We start from the raw sequence: 8,745 nt of genomic DNA on the forward strand, positions 1-8,745 counted from the left end.
AGCCCTATTTGTAGTAGCCAGAAGCTGGAAAGAACTGAGGAGTCCCTCAATGGAGGAATGGATACAAAAACTGTGGTGTGTGTGTGTGTGTGTGTGTGTGTGTATGGTACACAATGGAGTACTATTCAGCCATTAGAAACAATAAAGTTATGAAATTCTTAGACAAATGGATGGAGCTGGAGAACATCATACTAAGTGAGGTAACACAGTCTCAAAAGATTAATCATATGCACTCACTGATAAGTGGATATTAGCCTAGAACCTTTGAATACCTAAGACATAACCCACATATTAAATGATGTTCAAGAAAAATGGCAGAGTGGCCCCTGGTTCTGGAAAGACTCTGTGTAGCAGTATAGGGGAATACCAGAACAGGAAAGTGGGAAGGAGTAGATGGGGGAACAGTGGGAGTGAAGAGGGCTTATAGGACTTTAGGGGAGTGGGGAGCCAGAAACGGGGAAATCATTTGAAATGTAAATAAAGAATATATCGAATAAAAAAAAAAAGACAAGGAAGCCACCAAACACATTCTAAAACATCTGAATCCACAGGACAAAGCCAATTCTTTTCTTCTGCAAGCAGTTTTTATCAGGCATTTTGACATAGTTATAGAAAGAAAACTAACACATATATTGATACCTCAATTTTCTACCATTCTTCTAAATATTTTCCAACTTCAATGGATGTTACAAGTGTTTCTGTATTAGCATATATTCTCTAAAGGAAAGAAATATTTTTATTTTCACACAAAGAATGTTGAACAGTAGGATGATCAAACTTCTATACTAATCCTTTTGTAAGGACATCACTATTTATCTACAGTTTTCATTAGCATATGTAAATTATACATAATAACTGGTTTTATTATGACATTCTCATATGTAAACATAATGTATTTTGATCTTATTCACCATATATTACTCAAGACATGACTAAATATCTTTCAAATGCATACAGTTCTTAATATTGCTTCATTGAGAATAAAATTTCAATGCATTTCTCTGAGGCACATTCACTGCAAATCAAATCTTAATGCCTAATAGTGAAATTTAGTTATCAGGAAATGAAAGTAAAAATAAATGAGAAAATATGCTCATATATATATATATATATATATATGAACATATATATATATATGTATATATATATATATGTCCTTCTAAATATTTAAACATATTTATATAAGTCTGAGATACTTTCAACCTTAGAGAAGTTTCCTTTTTATACTGCACAACAGTCAATGAATGTAGAGATATATAACTTGTCACTCTGTGGAGAATGAAAATTTAGTACTCAGACCTAAATGAAATATCTGTATTAATCACCTTCACCATCAAGACTTAGAAACCGTGCACAAAGGGACTTGGAAACAATGTAAGAGCTCAAGGATGAGCAGGAGTGCTGTGAAGTGCTGTGAAATGCTGTTGTCTGGAGATGGCATGGTTTTAGCACTCATGCATTCATAGTAGCTGAGGCTGACAGAATACTAACTGCAGAAGATGAAAACAGAAAAAATTCTTTATGTAGATGGGGTAAATAATCTTCAAGCTCCATCCCTGAACATAATAGAACATAGAGGAGTTGTTGGATGTAGAATCATTCCTTTTTAAAGATGTGGCCACTGGTAGGTTTCCCATGATCCAGTGGATGACTCCATAACTCCATATCCATGCACATGTGAATTACATGAACTGAATTTAGTGAGTTTTCAAAGAAAGGCATAGAATAACTTTGGGTGAAGCTACTTGGGAAAATTATGAAGAGAACTGGAAGCAGGAAATATATGGCAGAAATGATCATGAACATATTTGAAAATTTCAAAAATAATATAAAATGAATAACCGTAAAATGTAAAGACTTGAAACTCTAAATGTACTTTGTTCCTAGGATGACTTGACATGCATGATTCATATATTTCCATTCAAAATCCCTCCAATTTAACTGCAGTAAAAATTTGACTGATTTTGTCATATATATAGAAATATTAATGTACTAGTATATGTGAAATAACAGATCAAGATTCAAGTTGTAGCACAATCTGCTCAGTTTTATGTAAAGAATGAAAAAACGAAAACATACTTTTGTTACAAGGATTTTTTGACAATTGTATCTCTGAAAGAAGACATATCTGGAAACATAAAAATTATGTAAACATAAACTCTAAAGAAGCAAAACCCTTTTAACCAATAGATAAGACTTTAAATGCTATTTCAGAGTCTCACCAAAGATGGCTTATGAATACCAAAAGAGACTATTAAAAGTTATTCAACATTATGCATAATTGCCATGGCTAATATAAAAAAATATTAGCAGGGAACTTATGATGAAACTACTTTGTTTTGCAAGTTGATGATAAAATTATTAAATTACTCTGGAAAAGAAGATTTAGCAGTTTCTTACAAAATTAATCAAATACTATATGACCTGGTAATTATTCTCCTGGCTATTTATAAGTAATAATTGAAATTTTATCTTCAAACAAACAATGTACCTTCATGATTATAGAGACTTATCCATAACGTAATGAATTTAGATTTTCTTCAACAAGTACATAAATCAAACTGGCAATTGTTTCAATAGGCTAAGAACTCAGAAATAAATAGCAATGAACTAATGACAAGAACAAATTGGGAAATGCACATGTCATTATACTAAAAGAAAATTAAAATCATCAATTTCAAATGGTTATATATGGTCTGATTCAGTGTATAGGTGTTTGAAACTCTAAACTATTGTAACTGATTATTGAATATCTTCAGTTTTCTTGTTAACACCCTTCAGTACACCTGGAAACTTTACAAGTGTTATCATGTAGGTTCTAGTCAAGTCAGTTGTGTCTACTATTAACAAGAACTAGGACAATTGTTTTGAACAACATACCTGAAATAAATAATTTACATATATGAAATTTCTTTTTACACTATGTTGTTATTCAATTTTTAGTTGGATTCAGTTGGGTCCATGGTGAAAAGTAGCGTCATGTTTAATACATGCCTTAGAAGATGATATTCACCCTGTAATAGTTGAGAATGGAATAAAGAGAAAAGTTTCAGGTGCTTAGAAACATTCCTCTGTGATTTAACTTTCTCCCTCTAGTTCACACATTCTAAAAGTCCTATCATATCGTATCTCCCAATTTTACTTCATGTTAATGACTAGTCCATTAGTAAATGTTCTGCTGAGGTTCATGTAAGATGAAAACAATAAATAAAAAGGTGAACATGAAACATACATGGATTTTTTTTATACTTCAATCGTATTTTGCAGTTATGTAAATATTCTAAAAGCCCAACAAGAAATGATATCCAAAATTCTTCTCATCTCACACATTCAAATAATGAGTACTCATTCTTTTTTATTTTCAGAATAGAAGATTATTAAATTATAGAACTAATAAATAACTAGTTCTTTTGTTAAGAAAACAAAATCAGATCATGAGCATATTGCATAACAAGTTTTATGCATCTCGACAGAAAGAGATTCTAAACTTTTTGTGGAATTTTGACCTTATCTTTTTTACTTTAGATAAATTTGCAGGCTAATATGTTGCATTGCAGAGTAGGTCTATAAAAATAAAAATTACAAAGTAAAAGACAGGTATGATGTCCCAAAATAATTAAATAATTCTTGAATTGATCTTTTAAATAGTTTGTTAGAACATACTTCCTGTTATACTGTTATGTAATTGCATTTTGGATAATGATTCCTAATATAACATTTAAATTGGAAAACATACATAATTACAATGATCAAGTACAGATTTTTATAAATATTAATGCTAACTTAGGCAAGTAGGGAAACAAACTGTCATTAGAAATATTTTCTTGTTTTTCACATTCTAGATCAAAAAATTTTTTGAGTAAAAGGACACAGAACTCAAAAGAAAGAATAATTCAAAGCACAACACAGTTTTTAAGATATCTTAAAAATAATTTCTTCCTATTTATTCTTTTTCAAGAACAAAAATAAATGTGAACATTGTCAAAATTTCAACACTTAAAATCAGATCACTCTAGATTTATGAATAATTTTACATTATTTCTCTTCCAAAACATTTCTAATTATTCTGTGTCAACATCTGAAAGCAAACTTATTTAGCAGATATTTTATAAATAAGGACTCAATCAGTTCTATTTCCAGCCATTTGTTTTGAACTCCTCTCTTTACTAAGTTGTATTAAAGATATTTCTATATATGCAACTGTGACATTTACAAAATGTGACAAAGTTTATGACCTTTTGAAGAAATAGGACAATTAGATACATTCTGCTGTTCAACTTTATGAACTTTTCAGCCAGATTGTTTTCTGCTATTTCCTCATTTTAACAAGTAACTCTTTGGTCACTACCAGGATGATTATAACTACTTTAATCTATTGAACTGACCTTTTATTTTATAAATGTCAGTGGATCACCTAATAAAATACAATGAAAATTTGTGACTTCAATTCATCATGAAATTTATAGAAAATATCTATAGAGAAATACATTATTAATCACAATGGCAATTAGAGTTCTTAATGGAATCAAGCCTACTGACAATGGTAGGTGCTCTGAAACATTTTTATTAAAAAGGCAAAATAGTTCAGAAATATAGGATCACCAGAAAAAAAGAAGAAACTATGGTTATGACAAGAAAATATTATAAGTAAATAAGTTTGATGTTGAGATAAATAATATCAATTTTCTTTATTTTAATTATATGAGGTTAGAAAGATCTGAATAGTTCTGATCTGTCAGCATATCTGAATCTGGAACTATTTAGTAAATTTCTCTATATACAATTTTTCAGTTGTTCACATCCTTTACCTTAGAGATGTAGAACAAGGAGAACATACTCATTTATACATTCATATCAATAATTTATAGTATGGACAAAAATAATATATATTGATATGTTTGGGGTTGATATAAAATATCAGATTTAGATGTTAATTTAAAAAAAATTAGTCTAGGTTCTTTTCCATTGCTGTGATAAAAGTTTTGAGTACAAGGAGTATTTGTGGGGAAAAGGATTATTTCGGTGTATAGCTTCTAGGTCATAGTCTGCTACTAACAAAGTCAAGGCACTGGAAGGCACTAACTTTAATCAGAATCCAAGGAACAACAATGGCTTCAAATTTTGCTCACTGGCTTTCTAGTAAAGCTGAAGACCACCTGCCTAGACTTTCCCATATTAGGCATCAAACAAAACAATCTCTCACTGACTTGGCCAGAGGCCAGTCTGCTCTATGCAATCCTTCACTTGAAGTTCTCTCTTCCCATATGACTCTGAGTTGAGTTAAGCTGAAATAAAAGCAAAATAGCACTCTTGTCTTAGAATATATTATTTTATAAGCATTAGTAGATCAAACACTAATTATATTTTAAATCTTTGATAATTGTTCCTAATGACATGTTTTGAAAACTAGTTATTCAATTCCTGGAAATACCACAAAATAAACAATTGACTTCTGTCCATTTATTATTTCTCTTTTGAATTTTATTTCATCCTACACGTGTTTACTTACAAAGACAATAAAAATACACTTAATTAAATGGTCTGAACAACAACTATTAATATATATATATATGTATATATATATATACATATTTTTAATATTTCCTAAAGATTTACGTTCTAATAGCCACTTTAAAAACCAGTACATTTTGAATCACAATGTTTTTTGATAACATGATACAATTTTTCAGTTTATTTGTTTTTTATATCCAAAGAGGGTTCTACTAGAAATTTGAAAGCATCTAACACATTTTATACCAAATATATACATGTTTTTGTTTATTAAGACATTACACCCATTCTGTTTTTATCTGCATAAAAATATGGTTAGGGACACCAGCTAGGGAATGAGGTACTTTTTGTATATATTATGGTTTCCAGAATAGTGCTTCTATTGGATTTCTGATTGTATGAACAAGTGGGACTCTGTTTCTTGTTATCTCTCCTGGGGTCTATACCTTATTTTTCTTTGTTTTGTCAAATTATTATGTGCATGGTTTTGTTGTATCTTATATTTAATTGTATTATTATTCCTGAGAAGCCAATTTATTTATTTATTTATTTATTTATTTATTTATTTATTTATTTATTTACACTCTAGTTTATTCCTTATCCCCTGGTCTACCCTCTGATGATTCCACATCCCATTCCTCCTCTCCAACCTCCTGTCTACATAACAATGTCTCCAGCCCTCAACCCCTACCCCACCTGACCACTTTGGGGCCTCTGGTCTCAAGAGTTAGGTGCATCGTCTCTGACTAAAACAAGACCCGGGAGTTCTCTGCTATATGTGTTTTGGGGGCCTCATATTCGCTGGTGTATGCTGCCTAGTTGATGGTCCAATGTCTGAGAGATCTCTGGAGTCCAGTGTAATTGAAAATGCTGGTCCTCCTGAAGGGTCACCCTCCTACTCGACTTCTTCCAGCTTTGTCCTAATTCAACCATAGCGGTCTGCAGCTTCTGTCAATTTGTTGGGTACAGATATCTGCATATGATTTTTCAGAGGCTTGTTGTGTCCTTGGGAAAGCAGTCAAGATAAGTCCTTTTTTGTGCAAGTGATCCATAGACTCAGTAATAGTGTCAGGCCTTGGGCCTCCCCTTGAGCTGGATCCCACTTTGGGCCTGTCACTAGACCTCCCTTTCTTCAGGCTCCTCTCCATTTCCATCCCTGTAATTCTTTCAGACAGGAACAATTATGAGTCAGAGTTGTGACTGTGGGATGCCCCCCTTCCCTCATTTGATGCCCTGTCTTCCTGCTGGAGGTGGGCTCTATAAGTTTCCTCTCACTTCGGTCAGGCATTTCATCTAAGGTTCCTCCCTTTGAGACCTGAGAATTTGTCACCTCCCAGGTCTCTGCTGCATTCTGGAGGGTTCCCTCAACCTCCTACCTCTATAGGTTGCCTGTTTCCATTCTTTCTGCTGGCCCTGAGGGCTTCAGTCCATTTCCCTCACCCAATACCAGGTCAGGTTCCCCCTCCCCCAGCCCTGTCCACTTTCCCTCCCATTTTTCCACTAGTTTATTCAATTTACAATCTGATCACAGTGCTCTTTTCCTCTGAGTACCACCCCCACATGGCTTCTCTCTCCACAATCTCTCCCCTTTACCTCTAAGATAAGGACACTCCTCTGGATAAAAACCCACCAAAGCACCTCACTCCACTGAGGGGGTAGACACATCCTCTCTCACTGATGTCAGACAAGGCAGCTCAATTAGGGGAAATGGATCCTAGACTAGTAACAGAACTAGGGTAAGCCCCCACTCCAGGTGTCCTAGAGCCACATGGTCCTGGACTAAAGTGCACATCTGCTACATATGTGGGAGAAGGGGTTAGTTCTAGCCCTTGAATGTTTTTTGGTTAGTGGTTATCTCTGGGAGCCCCCAAGGGTCCAGGTTAGTTGACTCTGTTGGCCTTTTTGTGGAGTCCATGACCCCTTTTTGTTCTCAGTCATTCACCTGCCTCTTCCTGAGCTCAGTCTATTGTTTGACTATAGGTCTCTGTATCTGCTTCAGTAAGCTGCTTGGTGGACCCTCTCAGAGAACAGATATACTAGGCTTCTGTCTCTGAATCTAGGATGACAGGTACAAACACAGCCTGAGGCTGCAAAGGTAGTTGAAGGAGGTCCTTATTGATTGTCTTAGGACAGCTCAGCACATTTTTCCCCAAGTTGACAGGGGTAGCTACTGCATTCATTTATGTCTGTCTCACACAGAACACCTATGTATTCAGGCCAGCAGTGACAAATATAGCTGTCAACAGTGTCTTCACATGTTGTATTATTGTGACAAAGCTTTGACCAACAGAGAGTCATCACAATCTCACAGGGTGTCCCTGTGAATCCACTACCTCTACAGTCATGGTAGTTGTTTCCTCCTTCCACACATAGACCTCCATGGAGATATAGCTGACTGACTCATTCATCAAAGTTGAGTTCACAGTGATCTCTAAGAAATCCAGCTACGTAGTCACAGAAGTAATCTCCATGAGCATCCTTACATGTGCCACCATGTAGACATGGCTAGGATCTACATTTATTATATTCAAATTCACACTTCACAGCAGAATTCTCTTATAGACAGACACACATGTATCTTTCTATCTCTGTGAAGAATACAGTCTCATTCTTTCAGGGATCAGAAGCATATTCGTCTACTTCTAAGTCAAAATGATTTAGAATGCCAGGCTTACAATAGCAGGAGTAGCCATTGATTCCACCCTGGCTCATGGCTCCATTGTGACAATGGATACCAGCACATTCATTGTGATCGTCACAGAACCTTCCAGCATGTCCAGCAGGACAGATACAAAGAGACTGATCAAGGTCTTTATGGCAGGTGCCTTCATGTTGGCAGAAGTTCCTTCAACAGGAATTAATGTCAGTTTCAGATCTCAGGCCACTGTACCTAGGAGGTCATTGGCACAGGAAATGCCTTTATCATGGGGTATTCATACAAGTGGTAATTCCTTGGCAGGGACTGGAGAAGAAAGGGTCTTCTGAATCTTCATAGTGTTATCCAAATTATTGGCTATGTCTAAGCGACAATTGTTCTCCTGTGAAAAAACCCTTGTTCACAGAACTTTTTGGCAAGAATTTAAGAGATACTTGGCATTATTTTTTATTGAGAAATGATTCCTGGCACCTCAAGTCAGTACAAGACTATATAAATCCTCTTCCTATTAGGCCAGCCAGGCCATCCCAGATAGAGGAACAGGATCCACATGGCAGGTAACTGAGTCAGGCTAAGTC

General features: G+C 34.6%; 1 pseudogene; it reads right to left on the bottom strand.

Annotated features, from left to right (window-relative positions):
- Positions 1-8,342, bottom strand: part of LOC127674581 (fructose-bisphosphate aldolase A-like) — a 29,601-nt pseudogene extending 21,259 nt beyond the window's left edge.
- Between the last annotated feature and the right edge of the window lie 403 nt (positions 8,343-8,745).

Source organism: Apodemus sylvaticus, chromosome X (assembly GCF_947179515.1).
Source record: "Apodemus sylvaticus chromosome X, mApoSyl1.1, whole genome shotgun sequence".
NCBI lineage: Eukaryota > Metazoa > Chordata > Mammalia > Rodentia > Muridae > Apodemus > Apodemus sylvaticus.